Consider the following 25285-nt stretch of genomic DNA (forward strand, 5'->3'; position numbering starts at 1 on the left):
CACATGGATATTTTACCCAAAGATTTTCTGAGTTGACAAAAAAAATCAGAGGCCATCTCATCCAACCTTACATTTAAACAAAAAATACCGTTTTTATAGACAGTCCATTTTGCTTTGGTTTTTTTCTCTTTCATCACCTCTAAATGTCTGCCTTCTGGAGCAAGGTAAAACAAATCTATTCACTCATCCTGTGACAACCTTTGAAATTCTTAAAGTCATCTGTTATGTCCTCTTTACAATTTAGTTCTCTTCTCCAGGTTAATCATTTTCACTTCCTACGATGAATTAACATAAGACATAAACCTGAGGCCCTTCACCATCTTGGTTACCCTGCTCAACACTAAATACCATCTTGATATACTTTATAAAATAGGGCACCCAGAATGGAATACAACATATGGCCTAACTAGGACAAAATATAGCACAATAATCACCTACCCTATCTTGTTTTTAATTTTTATTTTACTACATTCAGTTCCATAGGTTTTTGGGTTCTGAATTTTTTCTCCCTCCCTCTCCGTCTCTCTACCCCCCAAGATGGCATGTAATCCAGTGTAATTTCTATATTTACCTTCACATTGAACTTATTTACATAATAGTTCAGTTGTAAAGAAGAATTATAACCAATGGAGTATATCGTGAAAAAGGAGAAACAATACCAGAAAAGAAGGAAAAAGAAAAAAAGAGAGCAAATAGTTTGTCTCCATCTGCATTCAGACTCCATAATTCTTTCTCTGGATGTGCATAGCTTTTTCCATCATGAATCTCTTGGGACTGTCTTTGAACCTTGCATCGATGAGAGGAGTCAAGTCTATCAAAGTTGGTCCTTACAGATACCGTGAATCTCTAATCATGTGTATTCATCTCCTGGTTCTGCTCCCTGCAGTCAACATCAGTTCATATAAGTCATTCCAAGTTGTAATGAAGTCCACCTGCTCATCATTTGTTACAGCGCAATAGTATTCTATTACATTCATATACCACAATTTGTTTAGCCATTCCTCAAGTGTTGGGCACATGCCTTGATTTCCAATTCTTTGCCACCACAAAAAGAGCTCCTATAAATATTTGTGTACATACGGGTCCCTTTCCCACTTAAGTGATTTCTTCGGGATACAGCCTTAGGAGTGGTATTTCTGGGTCAAAGGGTATGCACATTTTTTTTTTAGCAGGCATAGTTCAATTTGTTTATTAAAAACATCTATGTGGTTGCCACAGCAGCTGCCTGGGTCCTCTGCACAGACACTCGAGTGTGAGTCTTCACAAGATGGTCGGTGAATTCCTGATAGGGAGACTTAGTGAACACAGTCTCCTTCCACAGGTCTGGGGTTAGATAGCTGTATGTTTTGGAGATAGCATCAAAGGTAGCTTTAGCAAAGTTGCCCAGAGTGGCAGTACAGCCTCTTGCAGAAGTATAGCAGTCATCAATTCCAGCCATCATCAGGAGTTTCTTAGGCACAGGAGCTGAGACAATGCCAGTACTTCTAGGAGCCGGGATCAGGCGCACCAGAACCGATCCACATCGCCCAGTGACCTTGCAGGGCACTGTGTGAGGCTTGCCAATCTTGTTCCCCCAGTAGCCACATCTCACAGGAACAATGGACAGCTTGGCCTGAATGATAGCACCACGAATAGCCGTGGCCACTTCCTTGGAGCACTTGACACCCAGACCAACATGGCCATTGTAGTCACCGATGGCCACAAAAGCCTTGAATCTAGTACGCTGTCCAGCTCTAGTTTGTTTCTGGACAGGCATGATCTTCAGAACCTCATCCTTCAATGAAGATCCCAGGAAGAAATCTATGATCTCAGACTCCTTGATCGGGAGCGAGAAAAGATAGATCTCTTCCAAAGACTTGATCTTCATGTCCTTAACTAGGCGGCCCAGCTTGGTGACAGGAACCCACTCCTTGTCTTCGGCCTTTCCTCCCCGGGCTCCGCGGCCCCGGCCTCGGCCTTGGCCACGGCCCCGGCCTCGACCTCGGCCCCCACTGCCGAAGCCACCGCGGAAGCCACCCCGACCTCCGACTCCAGGGCCCCCCGGGGCCTCCCGCACCTCCTGCAGCACCGGCGTCGTCCGCCATTTGGTGTTCACTAGAAGTAGCAGGGTATGCACATTTTATAGCCCTTTGGGCATAGTTCCAAATTGCTCTCCAAAATGGCTGTATCAGTTCACAACTCCACACATCCTCTCCAGCATTTATCATTTTTCTGTTTTGTCATGTTAGCCAATCTGACAGGAGAGATGTGGTACCTAAGAGTTGTCTTGATTTGCATTTCTCTAATCAACAGTGATTTAGAGCATTTTTTCATATGACTATAGATATCTTTAATTTCTTCCTCTGAAAACTGCTTGTTCATATGCTTTTACCATTTCTCAATTGGGGAATTACTTGTATTCCTATACATTTGGTTCAGTTCTCTGTATATTTTAGATATGAGGCCTTTATCTGAGACACTGGTTGTAAAGATTTTTTTGAAATTTTCTGCTTCCCTCCTAATCTTTGTTGCATTGGCTTTTTTACACAAAAACTTTTCACTTTAACATAATCAAAATTATCCATTTTGCATTGCTCTCTATCTCTTTTTGTGTTATGAATTCTTTGCTTTTCCATAAATCTGATTGGTAAACTATTCCTTGCTCTCCCAAATTGCTTATAGTATCAGCCTTTATTCCTAAATCATGAACCCATTTTGGTATAACCCTTATACAGTGTAAGATATTGGTCTATGCCCAGTTTTTGCTACACAACTTTCCAATTCTCCCAGTAGTTTTTGTGAAATAGTGAATTCTAAACTTTGGGTTTATCAAAGAGTAGATTGCTATAGTCGTTGAGTATTGTGTCTTGTGTACCTAACCTATTCCACTGATCCACCACTCTGTTTCTTAGCCAGTACCAAGTAGTTTTGATGACTGCTGCTTTATAGTACACTTTAATATCTGGTATGCCTAGGTCACCTTTTCTAGCATTTCTTTTCATTAATTCCCTTGATATTCTGACCATTTGTTCTTCCAGATGAATTCTGTTATTATTTTATCCAGCTATGTAAAATAATTTTTGGTAGTTTGATTGGTATTGCACTGAATAAGTAAATTAGTTTAGGTAAAATTGTCATTTTTATTATATTAGCTCAGCCTAACCATGAGCAACTGTTTTTTTTTTTCATTTATTTAGATCTGACTTTAATTATGTGAAAAGTGTTTTGTGATTGTGTTCATATAGGCCCTGGGTTTGGCTTGGCAGATAAGACTCCCAAATATTTTATAGTGCCTTCAGTAACTTTGAATGGAATTTCTCTTTCTATCTCTTGCTGTTGGGCTTTGTTAGTAACGTGTAGGAATGCTGAAGATTTATGTGGGTTTATTTTATATTCTGCAACTTTGCTAAAGTTATTTATTTCAAGTAGTTTTTTACTTGATTCTCTTGGATTCTCTAAGTAAATCATCATAACATCTGCAAAGAGTGATAATTTAGTTTCTTCTTTGCCTATTCTAATTCCTTCAATTTCTTTTTCTTCTCTTATTGCTAAAGCTAACATTTCAATGCCAATCTCATTCAGAATGCATCTAGCTTATCCCCATTACATACAAACCTGATGGTTTTAAGTAGATGCTTTTGCTGTATCCCATAAGTTTTGGTATGTTGTCTCATTATTATCATTCTCTTGAATGAAATTTTTAATTGTTTCTATGATTTGTTCTTTGACCCACTCATACTTTAAGATTAGATTATTTAGTTTCCAATTAATTTTAAGTTTATCTTTCCATGGTTCTTTATTACAAATATTTTTTGTTGCATCATGATCTGAAAAGGATGCATTGACTATTTCTGCCTTTCTGCACTGGATTGTGAAGTTTTTATGCCCTAGTACATGGTCAATTTTTGAGTATGTACCATGTACCGCTGAGAAGAAAAAGTATATTCTTTTCTATCCCCATTCAGTTTTCTCCAGAGGTCTATCATATCTGCCTTTTCTAAAATTCTATTCACCTCCTTAACTTCTTTTTTGTTTATTTTGAGGTTAGATTTATCAAGTTCAGAGACGGGGAGGTTGAGGTCCCCCACTAGTATAGTTTTTCTATTTCTTCCTGTAACTCCCTTAACTTCTCCTCTAATAATTTGTAAGCTATACCACTTGGTGCATATATGTTAAATAATGATATTGCTTCATTGATGCCTTTTAGCAGGATATACTGTCCTTCCTTATCTCTTTTAATTAGATCTATCTTTGCTTTTGCTTTGTCTGAGATTAGGATTGCTACTCCTGCTTTTTGTTTACTTTAGCTGAAGCACAATATATTCTACCTACCTTATCTTTGATAGTATAATTGATACAGACTGAGATTTCATTAGCTTTCTTGGTTAAAGGATCACACTGTTGACTCACATAACCTTGTAGCACACTAACATTCCTAGGCTTTGTTTTTTTTTTAATTTTTCAGAATGCTATATAAACTTTTGGATATTTTCATTGTTCTCCTTTAGAAACTCCCCAGGATTACATCTTTTATTTTCATTGTTCAATCAAGAGCCAGACAAGGCATTATCTTGTTTTTGCCAGAAAAAAATAGGAAAGTTTAATATAGTAAGTAAGCAGATTGCCTCACAGTATTTTATATTATTATGAATGCACCCTAGTATCATAATTACTTTTCTGAACTTAATATGCTGCATTTTTAAGACGTCTCCATCCTGTGCTTATGCAATTTACTCCCCCACACTGGCATTCAGATTTGTTTAAAAAACAAGTAATTCATTGCCTCCTGCACTTTACAGAACTAAACAAACTCACTGTGGAATGAAGACATGGATAAACTTTCAATAAGCTGAAATGGCCTATTTTATTCCCTGATGGAAAAATTCTATTTCTTTAAAAAAAAGCTTCCTCACAAAAATCTTAGTATTTGAAGGAACATCAGGGGCCATCTAGTCCACCGTGCAAAACACATAGGTGAGTTAGAAGCTCCTACCTCCTACATAGGAAACAGGATCTTCTACTTTCTCAAATCCAGTTTGTTATGATTACTGACCTCTTGTTTCACAGTTTTAGAAACACTTCTGAAATAAACACCCAAAATAAATGAAATTGTAACCTATTGATAAAATGCCAACTCTGTACTAGCAGGAAGGGGAGGAGCAGGCATCATCCAGTAGAAATACATCCTTCTGGGTTTATGTGCTGCCGATTCTGACTAGGTGAGGAGGCTGCTTCCTTTTTTCTTTTCAGAAAATTAACACCTAGATGTATTTCTGTTTTCCTCTTTACTTTTCCTTCTAGCCAACATAATAAGATGGTTTCAGTTAAACTTACCTACCTAAAATGCTACTCTATTAAGTTATTCATATCTTGTAAATTACTAAGATTTGATTGAATTTTTTAAAAAAGATGTTTGTGTCAAATGTCTTGATGAAATCCAGACAGTTCATATCGATGGAATTATATCTATCTACTATTTGGCAAATAAACCTATTGAAAAGATAAAATATGTTTAGTCTGGCATGACTTGTCATTAATAAATCCATGGAAGTTCTTGGTCATCATCTTTTTTTAAGTAATCAAAAGCCCTCCTTTTAATAATAGTCTACTCTGAGAGAATTCCATCAGGAATCAGAATCAAGCTCATTGTCCCATATTTTAAAGCAACAGCAACCACCATTACTCCTTATATTTATAGAAATTGAAAAAAAATATGATTTCTTAACAATAAATTTATGAAGTAGTCAGTAAAAGTATTACTAAATATTTCACATATGAGAAATGACTTCATAATAATTATTCAGCTAATACCTACAGTTCGGTTATGTCATGCCACTTCACCCTTCTCCACTCTTCCTCAATATATGGATGTCAAATTGATATTCATGAAGGACATGATATTTATAAAGGACATAATGATCACCTGCTCAAGAACTTCCAGTGGTTCCCTATTACCTCTAGGAGAAAACACAAACCTTCTTCTTTGGCATTAAAAATCTTTTACTCTCTGTCTCTACCTTTTTTACCAGATTTTCAGACTGTTTTCGTATTAGTCCTACAATACACACTCTAATGACTAAACTGGCTTTTTTGCTGTTCCTCATATACAATAGTCCACTTCTTACTTCTGCCCACACTGTTTTCCAAGCCTGGAACACACTCTTATCACAACTGCGTCCTGGAACTCCTACTCCTCTCAAGGCTAAGCTCAAGTATCACCTTCTATAAGAGGTTTTCCAGATTTCTCTAGTTATTACTGTTTTTCCTTCCAAAACTATTTCGCATTTTGTATATATTCTGTACATACTTGCCTGTGTAAGTATTGTTTTCTCTAAGTAAAATGAAAACCCTTGTTTTTGTCTCTGTATCCTCAACCACTACCACACTCCCTGACCCATAGTAAGAGCTTAACAAATGTTTCCAGATGTAATTTTCCTATTGATCATCCAGACAACATTCACCTATCTTCATTTTCAAGGTTCATCCTCTATTCAAACACTCACAGTGGTTCTCCTAGTAGTATGGGATCTATATCTTTTGGGCCAGGGAACCTAAGCTCAATTAACAACAGGTAGGGGCATACTCACTTTCATCTCATTTATCTTCTATTTCTATTCTTTGTTGGCCATTTCTATTCTCTCCTCCTTTTGAAAGATCCTTTGCCCTTAACAGAGTAAAACAAAACAAAACAAAATGAGAAAACAACAACAATAACAGAGACAAAATAGGAGTTGAGTAAGCAAGTAAAAAAAGTAAACTTCTTTAATTACCTGCTATCATATTTTCATTAATAATTTTGGGCCCCTATTTATTCCATGATTTTCTTCTTGTTCCCAACATAGGAGCAGTAGCAACAGCAGCAACAACATTAAACATTTATTGGGGTCTACTTAATTCAAGGTGCAGTATTGGACACTGGAGGTACAAAGACAAAAGCAAACAGTCTTTGCTCTCAAAGAGTTTATGTTCTACTGGTGCATATAATGTGTACACAGACAAATATCACTAAAGGAAATTTGTAGAGTGAGAAACTAGATACTGGGTAGAGAATAGAAAATTGTAGAGAGAAGATGACACTTGAGATCAACCTTCTCTTCCTTAAAAAAAAAACCCAATATTTAACAGTAATAGCCAACCAGTTCATATTGTTTCCTTGTTTTCTTTTTGCAATGACTATTGTTCCATAACCTTGCAACCCTTCTGTATTCATCTTTAGTTACCTGCTTTCACTTTTACCTTTTTTATGTGTTCTCTGAAAATCTGAATATGTATTGATTAAGCTGCATGTTTAGCCATATCATCTCTTAAGACACAGTTTTCTCCCCGACGAAGATTAATTGTTCTTCCGTCAATAGATTTTCATTCATAAGGGGCCCATGGATCAGGCTTCCTTTTTAGAATCTCAAGAAATGTGATTCTACCTAATTTATATCTGACCCCTCTAAAATCCACCTTTAATGGAGTAAAGAGTATACATCATACTAGGGCAGCTATGTGGCATAGTGGATAGGGTGCCGGGCCTAAAGTCAGGAAGACACATATTCCTGATTTTAAATCTGGCCTCAGGCACTCACTACCTGTGTGACCCTGGGCAAGTCACTTAATGCTGTTTGCCTCAGTCCCTCATCTGAAAAATGATTTGGAGAAGGAAATGGTAAACCATTCCAATATCTTTTCCAAGAAAATCCCAAATAAAGTCATGAAGAGTCATACATGAGTGAAAACAACACATCCTACTGTGTACTGTGTCCGAGTTCCATTCTCGTGTATTACAACATCTAATGTTAGTAATTGTCCCCCAAGGTTCGCCTTATCCACTAACTTTATCCACTTTATCTTTATCCACTAACTCTTACGGATTAAAAAGTTAAATTTAAAAGTAACCCTTGTCATTCCTTCCACCTTCTTAAAATCAAAATGCTAAGCAAGAGGTATCTAGGATCTGTTAGCAGGTCTGCTTTTATCAGAGCAGAAAACTCCCACATATATAAACGGATAGTTGAAGGCCATCATCGTGACCTCATTCTGACTTTATGCCTGATTTTGTTCAGCCATCTGGAACTTAATTCCTAATTCTTCTCACTGTTCTGGCTTACATTACAGCCTCAAGACAATACTACTATTAATTCTATCATTCTCCTCTCCAAAATTCATGGATTTCTACATGGTTAGGGGTCATCTTGCTACACAAGACTACTTCCTACCTAATCTTCCTTTATAATAAAATGTTTGTACACTTCCACTGTAGTCACGTATCATATCACACTATGTTTCAGAAATGTTTAAATATGAAATATCCAACAACAGAATTCTAAAAACTGACTTTTTCTATACAGTGTGTGTCTAGACAACAGTTGAGGAGGAGGGGAAGGAGAAGGGGAAGGGGAAGAAGAAAGAGAAAGGGAAGTGGAAGGGGAAGGGAAAGGGGAAGAAAAAAGGGAATTCATTGCAAATGAGTCAAAAGTGATGTGGTTAGGAAACCTTTAAAAAAGATGCTATCTAAATTGCATTAATAGAAACACAATGTCTAGAATTAGAAAAGTCATAAGCCTAGTATAATTTACATTAATTACATCTCATTTGGCTTATCATATCCAGTTCTTCATAATACATTTCAGGGAGGACATTGACAAATACATTGACTGTTCCAAGAATAATAATAATGATATGGTTATTGTAAACAATAATGTCATGTAAGTTGAAATATTTAACCAAGAGAACAAATAGGAACGTTGCCCTCTCCCAAAGAGTATCAATAAAACATTTTTAAAATACAAAGATTAAAAAAGAGGACTTTAGAAAAAGGCACAAATAAGTGTTACATCAATAAATGTTAACAATTTTGTTTTTTGCTTTATCAAATGGTGTGTCTACTTAAAGACACAACAGTTTGTAGCTTCTTATATCTTGTTTTTATTATATACTGAAATATTTATTTTTATAAATAATTATTAAGTTAATAATCTAAAATTCAATTCTTTTTAAAATTCTTGGGTGGCAGTAGGGGCACCATTGAATGTGATTGCTGCCTCCAAGCTTTTAAAGAACTGTCTTGTGGGAGAGAAGATAAATTTATTTCCTTTCTAGGACCAAGCCCTAGAAGGCAGAGCTAAGAACAATGGTGGAAGACATGAAATGCAATTTAATTTTTATTGTTTTTATTTTATTGATGGGTTGTTTAACATCACAAATCTGTATAGTTAACTCCAACTTTATAAAATATCTCTTGTGACAAATTAAAACAATTAAGGAAAACTAATACAGTAACCTCGTTTGAAAGTACATAAAATATTCACATCTGTATCATCCTAACAATTTCTCTATTTTTAAAAAAATGATGAATTTCATTTTTTCTCACTCCCACGCCCAATATCCATAGTCAAATTCACACAGTGGCTGTCTACAAAAATATATTTGCCTCATTCTACACCCCAAATTAATATAATTTTAATACTATTACATCTATCCCTGTATATCAACAATTTTATTTATTTTTATTTTTTAAATTTAAATTTAATTATTTCCAATTTTCAACATTCACTTCCACAAGGTTTTGAATTCCAAATTTTCTCCCCATATCTCCCATCCCCCTACTCCAGGACAGAGTGCATTCTGATTACCCCTTCCTCCAATCTGCCCTCTCTTCTATCACCCCCACCCCTTCTCTTATCCCCTTCCCTTCTATTTTCCTGTAGGGCAAGATAGATTTCTATACCCCATTGCCTATATATCTTATTTCCCAGTTACATGTAAAAACAATTGTCAACATTCATTTTTAAAGGTTTGAGTTCTTTATTCTCTCCCTTCCTCCCTCCCCACCCACCCTCGTCAAGAAAGCAAGCAATTCGATATAGGTTGTACATGTGTAGTCATGCAAAACACTTTTATAACAGTCTGCATATCAATATCTTACAGACCACAGTCCTTTTATGCCTTAAGGGATGAGACCTAAGGAGTTGATTGAGGCAAATAGAAATTTAGCAATTTGTCCAGAATTATGCAACTAGTAAATGTCAGAGGTATGATTTGAACCCATGTTTTCTTGAATCCAAGCTTAAAATTGTTAGCTACTATGTCATATCATCTAAAAATACTCAGTATATATATTCAGGCTGAGAAGTTTTCAGCAAAAAACAAAACAAAAAAAAAACCACATGCAGCTGCTTCTGTTTAAAAGATTCTTGGGGGAAAAAAAACACTGAAATTTTGACCAAATTGATATTTTCCTTGTATCTCTCTCTCCCTTCCTTCTTTCCTTCCTTTCTTCTTTCTTCCTTTATTTTCCTTTACTTCCTTCCTTCTTTCCATCCTTTCATCCTTCCTTTTTTCTTTCTTTCCTCTATCTTTAATATATCACTCATTTATTTATTATTTTTGTAGTCACTGATTTAATTTTTATGTTGATATATTTTCTTAAAATTGTTTCATTCCAAATGTTCTCCTTCCTTTTCCCCTACTCAGAGAGCAAAAGAATAAAAAAAAATCTTCCACATTACTTAGGATCAAATACTGTTATTAAGTCAAGGAAGATTAAGGATAGCAGTAGAAAGGGGGAAGGGAGCATTCCACAAGTTAATCATTATTTCATCTGGGTCTGTTGATATTAAGTCTTTCTGCTCTCCACTAAAGAAGTGGAGGATGATATAGTTTCACTTTACTTTTTCAGGGTCATGTTTGCTAATTATCATTAGACATTAATGTCAGCATTAGCATTTAGTTTTATTTTTAATTGTCCCTTCCATTTACATTATTGCAGTCATAGTATATAGTTGTTTTTTTTTCTGGTTCTGCTTGTTTCATTCTGCATCAGTTCATATATGCTTGGCCATGTTTCTATGTATTTATCATATTTATTGACTTAGCATTCTTTTAGCATAGTAATATTCCATTACATTAATGTACCACAATAATTTAGCTTTTAGACAATTGATAAGTCCCTACTTTGTTTCCACATATTTGCTATTTTTTTTAAAAGAAGTGATTCTGTCTAGATTTTACTTTATGTAGAACATTTCTGTCTTTGACAGACTTAGGCCATATGCCCAGCAGCGGAATCTCTGGGTCAAGTATATTCACTTTCTTAGCATAATTTTCATTTGCTTTCTAGAGCATTTGAACTAATTCACTTCCCCACCAGTGTTGTATTTGTGTTCCCTTCTTTACTCAGATTCTTCTGTATTGACTATTTCTATCTTTGTCAGAAAACAGTATAAAGCATGTAAGTTCTAGGGAAACTAATCCCTGGCACTGTGAGCTGAACAAGGCTACAGAGGAAAACTGCATATTGCCCTTGGGACTTCAGGGTTACCTCAGAGGGACTCAGAAAACAATTCAATAAACATTTTAAGAGCCTACTCTGTGCCAGGCACTGTGCTCACCCTGTGCATACAAAAAAAAAAAAGAAGAAAAAAAAGCAGTCCTTGCCTTCAAGGAGTTTACAATCTAATGGGAGAAGACAATATACAAACAAGTACCTACAAAGAAAGTTATATACAGGATAAACAGGAAATAGTTAACAGAGGGAAATCACTGGGATTAAGGGAGGTTTGGGAAGGCTTCCTGTAGGGCACTTAGGGACTTAAGGGAAGCTAGGGATGTGAGTTGTCTGAGTGTAGGTGGGAGAGCCTTCTAGGCATGTGGGATAGCCAGACAAAAATCCCTCATTTGAGAAATGGCATGTCTGGATCTTGCAACAGACTGAAGGCCAGTGCTACTGGATCAAAAAGTATATTATCAAGGAGTAAAGCATAAGAAACCTAGAAAGTTTAGGCAAGGGCTGTGTTATGAAGAGCCTTGAATGCCAAACAGGGGATTTTGTATTTCATCCTATAGGCAAAACAGAGCCAGTGGAGTTAATTGACTATTTGTGTGTGGAGGGGTGCCAAAGGAACTGATGGTGACAGGATAGGACCTATACTTTAAGAAAGTCACTTTAGCGGCTAGACGGAGTTTGGATTGGCATGGAGAGACTTCAAGTAGACAGACCCACCAGCAGGTAATTACAAAAGTTCAGGCATGAGGTGATGAGGGCCTACACTAGAAGAAAGGAAAGTATTTCAGAGATGTCACAAGAGTAAAACTGTCAGGCCTTGGCAACAGCTTGGATATGGGAGCTGAGACTTAGTGAAGAGCCCAGGATGCCTGCTACCTTGGAGGTCTGAGTGACTAGAAGGATGGTGTTATCTTCTACAATAAGAGGAAAGGTAGGGGACGGGATGGTTTAGGAGGAAAGGAAATAAGTTCTATTTTGAACATTTTAAGTACATGATGTCTCTGGGACACCAAGTTTGAGATGTCAAAAAGGCAGTTGGAGATGCATGACTGAAGGTCAGCAGAGGGTTTCTAGCAGGATGTTACTATATTGACAATCATCGACATAGAGAGGGTAATTAAATCTGTGGCAGCTGATGCGATCACCAACTGAAGTAGTATAGAGGGAGAAGAGAAGAGAACCTAGGACATAACCTTGATTGGCAGGTATGGTCTGTATGAAGATAACCATACTGACAATCTCCCTTGACTCCTACTATAGTATACTTGGGGGCAACTAGGTGCAGTGGAGAGAGGGCCAAGCCTGGTGTCAGGGATACTCATCTTCCTGAGTTCAAACCTGGCCTCAGACTCTTACTAGCTCTGTGATCACGTGCAAGTCACTTAACCTTGTTTGCCTCAGTTTCCTCATCTGTAAAATGAGCTAAAGAAGGAAATGGCAAGCCACTCCAGGATTCTTGCCAAGAAAATCCCAAATGAGGTCATGAAGAGTCGAGCATGTCTGAAAAATGATGGAACAACAACAAATAGCACACTTTCCTGGTTCTCTGCCTGCCTCTGAACAGTAGTGCTAGGGCTAATATCTGCAGATGTTTCCCTACAACATGGGTTAGGTTCATGACTTCCCGGTTCTTTCTCATAACGTGTATTTTGCACAGGAGACAGAAAAGGATGAGTCAGATAGGCAGGAGGAAAACCAAGAGAGAGCAATGTCCCAAAAACCTAGAGAGAAGAGAGTATCAAGGAGACAGTGACCAACAGCTGCACAGAAATCAAGGAATTTATCTCTTTTCTAGTCATTTAGTTGACTGGAAGCAGTTATAGAACCCCTGCATATGTTACAAAGCACACATGGGAGGTTGCCTTAGACAAAGACCACTGCTTTGCTTACTCATCAGAACTGGTCACTCATTGGCCAATTCTCCCATTACATGAGATTTTCATCACTCACTTGAGAGAGCAATACAAAGGAAATTTTCATCCTAACACAATTTCTCCCTGATCACAGGAGAAAGCTATATTTAAACTTAATGTCAATAAATATAACAGGAAAGCTATTGCCTTTACAGTAACTCTATTTGAGCATACTGAATTTTGAGTCATGATTACAAAAGAAAATCAACTTTATGTTTGTGTCTTATTATTCTACTTGATGAGTAAGAAGGCATGTATCATTTAAACTTTATATTACCACCATCACATAGGCATAGTGATTTTCGCACAATAGAAAATTGAATGAATGCTTATTGAAACGAACCAAATTGATGTTGCAGCAATGGAGAATTGGACTAAATACTAAAAAAATTAAAACTTCATAACAATTTGGTAAGAACCTTAAAAAAGTGGAATGGGGATGCCTCAGAAGAACTGAATTCCTTACATGAATTCCTACTATGGCTTATAGGCCAGAAGACCATAGATTGGAGATAGTGTAGAAGGAATTCTTTCTCTCATAAAGCTTGGACTAGAAGATCTTTGAGTTCCTTTTCAAATTTGACATTCAATAATTGTAGGTTTCAACCATTGGTATGTGGAAGGAGGCCAATTTTCCAATTCAGTTCAATTCAACACACGTTTATGTAGCAAGAATGAGTGAAAACAACAGATGGATAGCTTTAGTCATACAATGGTGCCCCTGAGATAGGAAAAGAACAAGAGAGAGTTTTCCAACCTATTGGTAGATCCTCTATAAAATGTTGGTGGGAAAACATGACACAGAATTGAACTGAATGCAAAGAAAGTGGGGATGTTCTCTTGATATTGATAAAATTCACATATACATAAGGAAATTTATACAAACCAGCCGTTACTTATTTGCAAAGAGTTACTGTGGAAAATGTTTACTTAAAGGCATATATATCATATCATATGGCATACTGCTGAAATTTGTGTATATCTAAATATGAATAGAGAGTATGAATGACTAGAAAGATTGTGAGACTGACTCATCACAAACTTCCATTAAAAAGAAAGAAGATAAATAAAAGTGGATATATGAGGGCAACAAAGGAAGAAATCACTTTCTATGATGTGACTACTGCCAATATCATACACTTGTTTATGCCCTCCACAAGACATTAGTTGTTATTCCTTTGCAGACAGTTGTTTATTTCATAAAAATTTGATGAATTTCTTGGTACGTTGAATGTATACATACTTTATCTTTACTTACTTTCTCACCAAGGAATGCATGTTTATCAACTTGAAAGAATGAGAAAAAGTAGCATGATAGATTTTTATTTTCACATTTTTATTCCCAGGTAATTCAAAGGCCACTTAAGTTTTAAAGATTAATATTTTGCTATTTCAGTATAATTCATATGATGCATTTTACCTATATTATACATATACATGTAGACATATATAAAGCTGTGTTTCTTTATGTGAGTGTAATTAAGAATAATTTAAAAGATAAAGAATTAGATAGGAAAAATATTTTTTAAAAAAATGCCTGCTGTTCCTTGCAAACACTGATATGCAAATATGCTGTTTTTTAGCTCCCAACTAAATTCAAAATGTAAATTGAGTAGCTTTTTTGTCCAAATTCTTTCTGAAGCCAAACATTTACAGAAACAGAGATATGAGTAATTCTTCTCTTTATACACAATTCATCTCAATGAAAAATTAAACATATTTGAAATCATTAATCAAGGGAAACATAAGAACATGATAAAAATGGATCTATAGAATTTTAATATAATTTTCCATGTTCTAACTTTTCCTTAGAATTCTATCTTAATTTCAAAATTAAACCCTAACTCATTTAGAAATGCAAAATCAATTACATATATAACCAAATATCTCTTCAGTCATTATAGCCACAGTTTAGCAATCAATATTGTATTGCACATAATTTATATTTACATTCATTTCTGTAGTCACTAATTCTTATAAGAAAAGATCAGTAGAATATTTGGAAACACAGTTAATGTTTCCAAAGTGCTTTGGAATGCACAAATGGAAAGAAATGTAGAAGTATTAATTATTTTAATTGAGAAAAAATTTTGAAAAATTAAATTTCCTTGGTGCTTAATTCAATGAAGCATCCTCGTTCCTCTCCCAAAATTTTGTTATTCACATATGGAATGTGTGATAATCCAATGGAATCTGGAGAAAATTTATTCAAATTGACACTTTATTTAGCTTGATGATTTTGAAATACCAAAATTCTAAGAACTTCAAAAACTCATTTCTTCCATTATATAAACAGAATGAATTTAAATTGTTTTCTACAAGCCAATAAAGTAAATACTAATGTATGGAGGATATTCACTCAATTTAAAGTTGATCCTAACCCATTAATGTGTGCACAAAGCATGTTCAGCCTGAGAATACTGAGTAAAGAGGAGTAAGATAAATATCTTTAGGTATTGGGAGGGCTGTCAGGAAGAAGAAAGATTAGCAATGTCTTTTGTAAAGGACAGAACTGGAACAAGTGGGCATAAATTACCATAACAGCATAATTCAGTTTAACATAAGGAAAATTTTTTCATGAATGTTTATAAATGGAATTCTTTAGCCCAATGAATACTGAATTTTAGATCTTCAGAACTGTTTTAAACAAAAGTTCCTTAACCATCTTTTGAACGTTGGAGTTGGCTTTCTTGCATTATGACTGAGTTAGAACTCTTTGACCTCCAAAGTTCCTTTCAATTGTAAGAATCAGTTATTCTTTATTGGGAAAAATATCATGGGATGGAGTTTTCATGAAGAGGAAGTTATTAACATCAATTGCTGTTGAAAATTTGAGGAAAAGGAAATATTAAGAAAAGGTCAGTAGATTTAGCAATTAGGAGTTCATTGTTGACTTTTCCAACAAAATTTCTATAATTAGGGAGGACAGAAAGTAGAGAAGGATGGTAAAGAAATAAATATAGAGGTTCTATGTGCTTTAGAAAAAAAATGTGGCAAAGGAGAAAAATGATATGATATATTAAGGAAGCACACATGCCAAGTGAAGTTTGTTTTGTTATGTTCTTTTTTTCCCTGAAGAACAGTCAGGTTTGTGTATGTTTGAGAGCAGAGGAGTATGTAGCAAGAGGGAGACTATGTGGGATAATGGATAAAGTGCTGGATTTGGAGTGAGAAAAGTCAGGGTTTGAATTTTGCCTCAAATTCTTACTAACTGTGTGACCAAGGTCCAATCCCTCTCTCTTCGCCTCAATTTTCTTATCTGTAAAATGAAAACTTTGGACTCAACCTCTAATTTTCCTAGTAGTCCTAGATCTATAAGTCAGTGACTAAATATTAAAGAAAGAGAGTTTTTGAGGGAATGACCTGAAACAGGACTGGCAGAGGAGGGAATAGAGAACACAGGTGAAGTCAGGGACCTCTTCCTAATGTGTGACAAATTTCGAGGATTGCTCCAGACTTCTGGTGACTGAGCAATTACTTCAGAAGGCAAGGAGAGAAGGCAGAAGGGACAACAATAAAAAAGAGACCAAAATGTGGTCTCTCTGCCTCTACTGTGGTTGTTCACTTTGTCTAAAAAAGCCTATCCCTTTCCACTGGATGAATTCCTACCCATCCTATAAAGAGCAATTCAAATGTCACCCCATCCAGGAAGCTTTCTCTGATCCACTCCAGGTCAGAATTCACAGAACTATTAGTTTGCCCTTCTCAGACTTTTATTCTGTGATGCTGTGCATTAGTTTCCTATACTAATGTTTTCCTTCCAGGCAAGTCAGTCAGGCAATAAATATTAAGCAACTTCTATGTGCCAGCATTTTGCTAAGCACTGGAAATGCAAAGAAAGGCAAAAGACAGTCTCTGCCAATCCGATAGAGGAAGACAACTCATAAAAAGAAATGAAAAATCAAGGTGGGGGAAGGGTAGTCTGTATAGTGGCAGCATGAGGAAATACAGAGGAGTGAATCATGGTGGGAAATGAGGAGATGACTACCCTGGTCATGCTCCTTAAATAGAAGATCTAAGAGGGGCTGTCCACTGCCAAACCTCTGCCCTTTCCAAAGTAAAGGAGAGGTCCTGGGGGCAGGGAGTCCCAAAGAGATGTGAGTTTTCCAGTTAATGTGATCTTGCAGGATGTTAAGAATCTGATGAAGTCCAGGAGTAACGTCCAAGGTGTACAACCAGGAGAGAAATGTTGAGGCACTGATTGTAACCACTATGATTTCAAAAATTCTGTTTTCCAAACTTCCATCACTCAGTATGAAGCTTTGCAAGCAATAGGAACTGAATCCATATTTATTGATTCTACATTTTTTTTCTCTGACTGCTCATCTCCAACAAGATCAAATTCAAGCTAACTGGTTGTTGTGAGGAAAGTACTCTGTCTACAGTAAGTACTTTTGAATTGAATAACTCCTTTAGGACAGATTTTCTTTTGCATTTTTGCCTTTGTAAAAGATCATAGGATCATACACTTAGAGATAGAAAGAACCTTTGAGATCATTTAGCCAAAGTCCCTAATTTTTAGATGAGGGAAATGAGGCCTAGAGAGGGTATTTGACTAGCTCAAGGTGACAAAGGGTAGTAAGTAGCACAGCTGAAAAGTGAAAACAAGGCCTTTGCCTCTAAATATAGGAAAGCTAGTGCCTGGCAGGTCAGGACACTTAATAAATTCTTGTTCAATTGAATAGGATCAGTCCTTGATTTCCCCAATTGTCACGATAGTAAAAAAGTAAAAAACTGTCCTTTCACCTTTTTAGGCTGCATATTATACACAAGTGATTCTTGTTTTGTTTTGCTTCAAGACGTTCCTTGAATTAGATTTTAATTTCATTTCATCTTATGGCAAAGTACAAAAGGTTATACCAGTTTCTATCTATTCCATAGATTGATGACCTGATCCTTTTAAGGAATGTGATGATAATGTTCTATGAGCAATTGTCCATAGCCTGAAGAAAAAGTGGATCATCCTGGACTCGATATGTTCTAGTGATGGTCCTAAGTAGGGATACTAAACTTAGAGAGCAAAAGTATACTTCCTCTGCTCCAAGGTAAGATGTTAGGAAGAAGGAACAGACATTGAAACAAATGTAATGATGGGGGATGTGGGGGGTAATAAGAGATTCTAATTTCAGGCTTCTAAGTAAAATCAGAAGAGTGGAGGAACAGATGTTGAGAGTGTAGAAGTATTTGGGTTTAGAAACCTGCGTAAAACAGAAGAGATTTTTGAAAACTCCCTGTGGAAAAAGAACTAAAAGTAATGAAAGGGTTACAGAGGTAAAGGTACAGTTTAAGTAAAACATAATTTTGCAAACAGACCAGGATCTCATTTGCCTTACAGTATAGAAAGAAAATATACATTTTATGGGTTATCTGAGTTGGGAAACAGCAAGGTAACCTTGTTGAAAGTTAATTTCACTGGAAAAATTTAGGAAGATTTTTTTAAAAAATTTAATCCCTAAAAAAATTATATATTTTATATGGGATTTCTCTCTGGATTGCTACATTTATACTGGAGATAAAGAAGATGATGAAAAAACAGAAGACATCAATAAAATATATTAAAATAAACAGAACAGAGCAGAACAAAAAGGGACAAAGACAAGAAGAATATATTTTATCAAACTGAATTAATTATTTACTTAAATAAACTGCATGAAGCAATTTTTTAGAAAGAAAATATTAGTTAAAAGAAATAGGAAAAAATTTCTGTGAGGCAGATAAAACAATCCGCAGAGGAAAATCATATTCCTGTAAACAAATATTTTGAAAAAAAAAACAGAAAAAAATAGGATTAATGAACCAAACATGCTTTTAAAAAAATTAGAAAGCCCAAATCAACAAACTTAAAATAGTATAAAATATGACATTAAAATATGAGAAATATATAAATTAGAAACAAAAACACAAGAATGACAAATAGAAATAAAAGCTGGTTCTTTGAAAAGACATAAAATAGACCGTTAACTACTCTAATAAAAAAGAAGAGGGAAGAAAATCAAATAACAGATGAACAAGGTGAAATCACAACAAAACCATAAGCACTGAAATGAACAAACAGATCCTATCACGTGGTCATGCGCTATCTAAACTAAGAACACTAAATAGAAATAAAGACACACACACACACACACACACACAATATCCAAAAATGTAAAAAGACTAAATAAAGTTCTTATATATCCCAATTAGGGAAAAAAATAAATAGAAATAGTTACAATACTACTGGCAGAAGTGTGTGTGTGTGTGTGTGTGTGTGTGTGTGTATGTGCGTGTGTGTGTGTCTGTGTGGCAGGGGTATGTTATGTTAACGAGAATGGGAAGATCTTTCCCATCCATTAACAGGCCTATGTGACCTGCCTTGAGCCAGAGTCACATGGAAGCCAGAATCACATGAGCCTGGATCACATAGAACCTATGGTAGGAGGAGCTTGCCAAATGGGTGGAGTAGGAAGGGGTAGAGCAGCAAGTGTGAGCGTGGTCAAGCTGGGAAAGAGAGAGTAGAACATCTAGAGTGGGTGAAAGAGGGGCATTTTGCCCAGGGGAGCTTGTTTGTGGGGAGGCCTGACAGAGGGAAAACTTGAGGGTGGCAGTGCCCCCTGCATTGATAATGTATATAGACTTCTTTATTACTATGATGCATTTGGCTCTTTGGTATTTGAATAAATATCTTGGTTTCATCTTCGATGAAGAAAGTCTGTTATATCTTGCAATTCAAACCTGGAATACTCCTGCATATTCCTAGCAGCCACTGTATCGCATTGGTGATATAGGGGGGAAAGAATAAAACAACTTTTTGGTCCTGATTTAGTCACAGGAGAATTCCATCAAAATTTTAAGGAATAATTACTGCTCATATTTCATAAATTATCCTCAAAAAAGAAAGAGAGCACACTAAAATAATCCTTTTAGAATTAGTTAAATGGCTCAGGGGATGGAGTGTTGCGCCTACAGTCAGGGAGACCTGAATTCAAATCCAGCCTCAGAAACTTATTAGCTGTGTGATCCTGGGCAAATCACTTAACCTCCATTTGCCTTAATCCACTGGAAAAAGAAATGGCAAACCACTCCAATATCTTTGCCAAGAAAACCCTAGAGAGAATAATGGCATGCTATAGTCCATGAAGTCATGAAGAGTTGGACACAACTAAACAACAATTTTTTGGAGGGTTGGGCAGCTAGGTATATCAGTGAAGAGAGTACCAAGCCTAGAGTCAGGGAGACTCATCTTCCTGAGTTCAAATGTGGTCTCAGACACTTACTAGTTATGTGATCCTGGGCAACTCACTTAACCCTGTTGGCCTCAGTTTCTTCATCTTAAAATGAGCTGGAAAAGGAAATGGCAGATCACTCCAATATCTATGCCAAAAAATCCCCAATTCATGAAGAATCAGACACAATCAAAACAATGAGCAACAACAAAAGAATCCTTTTATGAGGCTGGTATAGTCCTAATACCTGAACCAAGGAAAGATAAAACACAGAAGAAATACTTTAGGACAATATAATTAACGAATATTGACTATCGAATAATGAATATTAAACAAAACCCCATCAAATAATTACAGTGATTTGATTTATCCAGGAAATCATTGAATATGAACAAGTTGGATTTATATACCAGGCATGCAAGAATTGTTCAATGTCAGGCAAATAACAAACATAATTACGTCAAAAAATAAAACTTAAAAAAAAATCCCTCGTGAATATCTCAATACAGAAAAATACTTTGACAATGTAGAATTCCTTTATAATAAAAACCCTATAAAGTAGGAAGAATAGAGGAATCTTTTTTAATATCATAAAACACATCTATCTAAAATCAAAAAGAAGTATCATATGTAAAGGGGATACATTAGACCCTTCCCCCTCATTAAATATGGGAGTAAACCAAGGATTCCTACTTTCCCCACTATTATTTGATATAGTTCTTCAAAAGTTAGCAACAGCAATAAGACAAGATAAAGAAATTAAAGGCATAATGATAGGTAAAGAGCAGAAAAACTTATATCCATTTGCTGATAACATGATGGCATAGTTGACTAATAACAGTGAAAAGCAAAGATAACTGAGGCAATAGCTTCAGCAAAGTTGAAAGCTATGCAATAAACCCTCAAAAATTAACTACATTTCCCTATAATAATGGCAAAATGTATAATAAACACTGTAAGTATCACTTTTTGAAAGCTTAATCCTTCCCTACTATTACCCTCTATGGAGATGTCCTCAATTTGTGTATAAATAATTCATATAAGAATTTTGTATAGACAGGGAACTCAAACAAGAAAATCATTCTTAACCTGCATGCACAAATGAATGCAACTCCTTGTGATGGTAGCATTGGGATTATGCCCTGCCGAGTCTCTCTTGAGGCAAAAGATTAACACATACACATACACACACACACACACACACACACACACACACACCCCTTTCCCTTTATCCTTTCAACTCCTTTTCATGTAACTGCTCCTGGATGGCCATGTTATCTTGAAACTCCATTAAGTTTACCTTCATCTATTGCTAAAAAGTATCAGAAATCTTAGGACAACCTCTTCCCAACATTCCTGATGACCTTGAGGTTGTTAGACTTTTGTGATGGAGCAGGGTCATATGAATTTGAGATCCTGAGTGTGGATGTGATATAAATGACTGGTATGAAGTAGCAATGAAGGTCATTGGGATCTAGTCAGTCTATAAATATTTATTGACTGTCTGCTATATGGCAGGTACTGTAAATGTCCAGGGATGAAAAAAGAGGTAAAAGACAGCCTCTGTTCTCAACAATGGAGGATAAGGTTCTCTGAATCTAGAATCTAAGAAGAATCATGAATATGGATGTTTAATAGGACACCTGGTGATGAAGGAAAATGTGTTGAAGTCACTGGGGAAGATAACACGCAAGTTCTATCACATAACAGTCATTTAATAAATGCTACCTCAGTGATTAACAGATGGCATTGAGGAAGATAGGGCATGGAAAGGAGCATATTTCCCATTGTTCATCTGCACTGTTCACTCTATGCCTAGTCAAATTAGACTGTTTGTCATTCCCCATTTTCTATGCCTAGAATTACATCCCCCTCCCATTTCTACCTTTTTGATTCCCACCTATCCCTTAATGTCCAGTTTAACTGCTATGTATTCCATGAAGATACACCTAATCCCTGCACATTCTCCAGTCTATGACTGTTCCCTTTTCAGACCTCTTGTATTTCTACCATCTACTTATAATCTATCATTCTGTAGTATATCACTTGGCTGTTGTCATGTCCAAAAACTAGACTGTGAACTTTATAAGGTATTGTTATATTTTTGTCTTTGTATTCACAATGCATTGTAGGTGTTTAACAGATATTTGTTGATTGGTTGAAGTCAGGAACTGGGTCTTATTTTATTTTAACCTTGCTTATAGACCCTCTCACAATGTTATTCTGTTCAGAGTGATTAATAAATGTTTGTCAAAGATTACTTTGGAGTGAGGGAAGAATCAGGATTCCTGGGTTGTTTGTCAGGTAAACCTGTTTTTGTAAAGCCTATGAGGACCTCTGTGAGAATATGGCATGTTTGGGTTCTTTTTCATGCTAAAATCCTAACTATCATAGAGCAAACTAGATTTTCATTTTTGACATCCCATTCCTTTTAAAGAGGAAGCAGTCTCAGCATCTAATATTCTGGAGCGATCTTAAACATTTCTTTGAGTGACTATTTCTCAATAGCCAGTGGAAATGAGGGTGGGAATCTCGGGTAATAATAGTGTTATTTTTGAGATCATATCTGATGTGATTGTCTTGAATAAGCTTCTTATCCCATCTAGAACTTGTTTATCCATGTAACTTTATGCTAGGTCATGCTAAACACAAAGAGCTCAAATTTCAGGAATTTTTGTAATTTTTTTGTTTTCCCTTTAATAGGAACCTATTCCAAATAATAAGATAAAGAAGGGAGAAGTCCTTTTCAAAGCCCATTAAAGGAAACACATAATTATGGTATCTTCTATTTAGAACATAAAGGACAAATTCCAAGATTCAAAAGTGCCCTGTTGGAGTTTATCTTGAAAATGTCATGCAATCTGCTATAGAACAATATGGTTGCCTGCATGAAGAAATATGTTCATGCCAAGTCAGCCAGTAGGCAGATCATTAACAAACAGTATAAACAGAGAAGAAACAAGATGAGTTCCCTAAGGAGATGAAGTATTTATGTTCCTTGGCTCAGAAATTCACTGGTGTTAAGCCCAACAGGTAGTCTCCATACCAAGATGCCATCTGCTGAATGAAGTGAAATGAATCTTGGATCTCAAATGGTAATACAGCACCATGATCTCATTGTGTATGTGGGAAGCATGCAAGCACTTCTAGAGAAGTCTAAAAAGAAAATGACAACAACAATTCACCTTGTTTCCATTCTCTGTGAGTAATGGAGGCTTCACTGGATTCATAGGACTTTGTGCCCTAGAGACTTCACTTCTTTCTTTGCTTAGGTAAACCTTTGATTCAGGAGGGAAGAAAAGAAAATGGCATCTTCAAGTAAAAGCATCATTCTCTCTCTCTCTCTCTCTCTCTCTCTCTCTCTCTCTCTCTCTCTCACACACACACACACACACACACACATCTGTATGTGTATGTGTGTTATATAGAAATATATACATTAAACTACTAAAGCTATTATCCTATACATTTTATACATGTGCATTTTTGTTGTTGTTTAGTCTTATCCAACTCTTCATGGCCCTTTTGGGGATTTTCTTGGTAAAGATAGTGGAGTGGTTTACCATTTCCTTTTTCAATTCATTTTATATATGAGGAAACTGAGGCAAATGGGGTTAAGGAATTTTCCTAGGGTCACAGAGCTAATAGGTGTCTGAGGCCGAATTTGAACTCAGAATAAGGAGTCTTACTGACTCCAGGACTTGGTACTCCATCCACTGTGCCACCTAGCTCTCTTTTTCGATAGATAGATAGATAAAGATAGAAACATATAGAGACACATGACTCTGTATATGTGAATGTATATGATATACATATATATTTATGTGTATCTGAGTCTACAGACACACACACATATACACATAATTTGAATTACACATAGAAAGTAATTCTGAGATCTCTTTACAGTCTATTATTAGCATTTTGTCCATTTTTCTACTTGATTCAAACCCTTCAGCTTACCTTACAGAGTTATAAAAGAAACTAAAAGGCTAACACAAGGAAATCAAATACATTCCAATGAGCCCCACATTCCCCACATGTTATTTGCCTCTTAGTGTTTTGCTCACATCCTCTCTTTTTCATACCTCAGATGAACAAAGCTCACATCAGGACACTGAGCTGTGAAGCTGAAAACCTGTTCATTCAGCATCTCTCTGCTTTTGTGAAATTCCCTGATTTTGATGCTTTATTGGGTTACCAGGACAACAGATATTGTCTTAAAAGGCAAGTAAATAATACACTTCTGGAGAGGTAAGCCATTTGCCAGCTATTTGTAAACTCACTTTCTCTCTTGTTTAGCTTTTTACCCTTTGCTCAGTAAGCAGAAACTGAGTTTCAAAGGTTAATATCTCCCATGTCCCTAATTAGGTGAAATTTCCCTCACATGCTCATGGATATAATGCAAATTCCAAAGGCCTTTAATATCCAATAAATATAATATACTTAGGGAAGAATCACTCAAGGGCACAATGTAAATTTCTCATATTTATGCTATGGTGGGGGAGGGGGCAAGGCAGGGACCCCTGATCATTTTTACCTAAATATAAACCTCATATACAACATCTAATGAATAGCTGTTGAACTCCTAAGGAGTCATCAGCTATGCAGTGACATGGCACAGTAGATGGAATGGAGGGCTGCAAATCGGGACTAGTCAATATATCAGGTGTTTGCTAGTTGTATGACCTTTGGTAGGGTTTTTCATCGGTAAAATGGGGTAATAATGGTACCTACCTTACAGATTTGTAAAGATCAAATTGAACTTATAAATCACTGTAACTTTGCAAGCTTTTAAATAAATATAAAGTGCTATATAAATGAGAACTATCATTTGCATTTGCATATAATTTTGAGTTTATTACCTTAAACCTATGAGGGATAATGGTTAATTTGAAGTAAACCTTGATTAAGCATAC

General features: G+C 35.9%; 1 pseudogene; it reads right to left on the reverse strand.

Moving 5' to 3' along the window:
- Positions 1 to 1173: 1173 nt before the first annotated feature.
- On the reverse strand, positions 1174 to 2095 carry LOC118855407 (annotated as a pseudogene).
- Positions 2096 to 25285: the final 23190 nt, after the last annotated feature.

This window comes from Trichosurus vulpecula, chromosome 1 (assembly GCF_011100635.1).
Source record: "Trichosurus vulpecula isolate mTriVul1 chromosome 1, mTriVul1.pri, whole genome shotgun sequence".
Classification (NCBI taxonomy): domain Eukaryota; kingdom Metazoa; phylum Chordata; class Mammalia; order Diprotodontia; family Phalangeridae; genus Trichosurus; species Trichosurus vulpecula.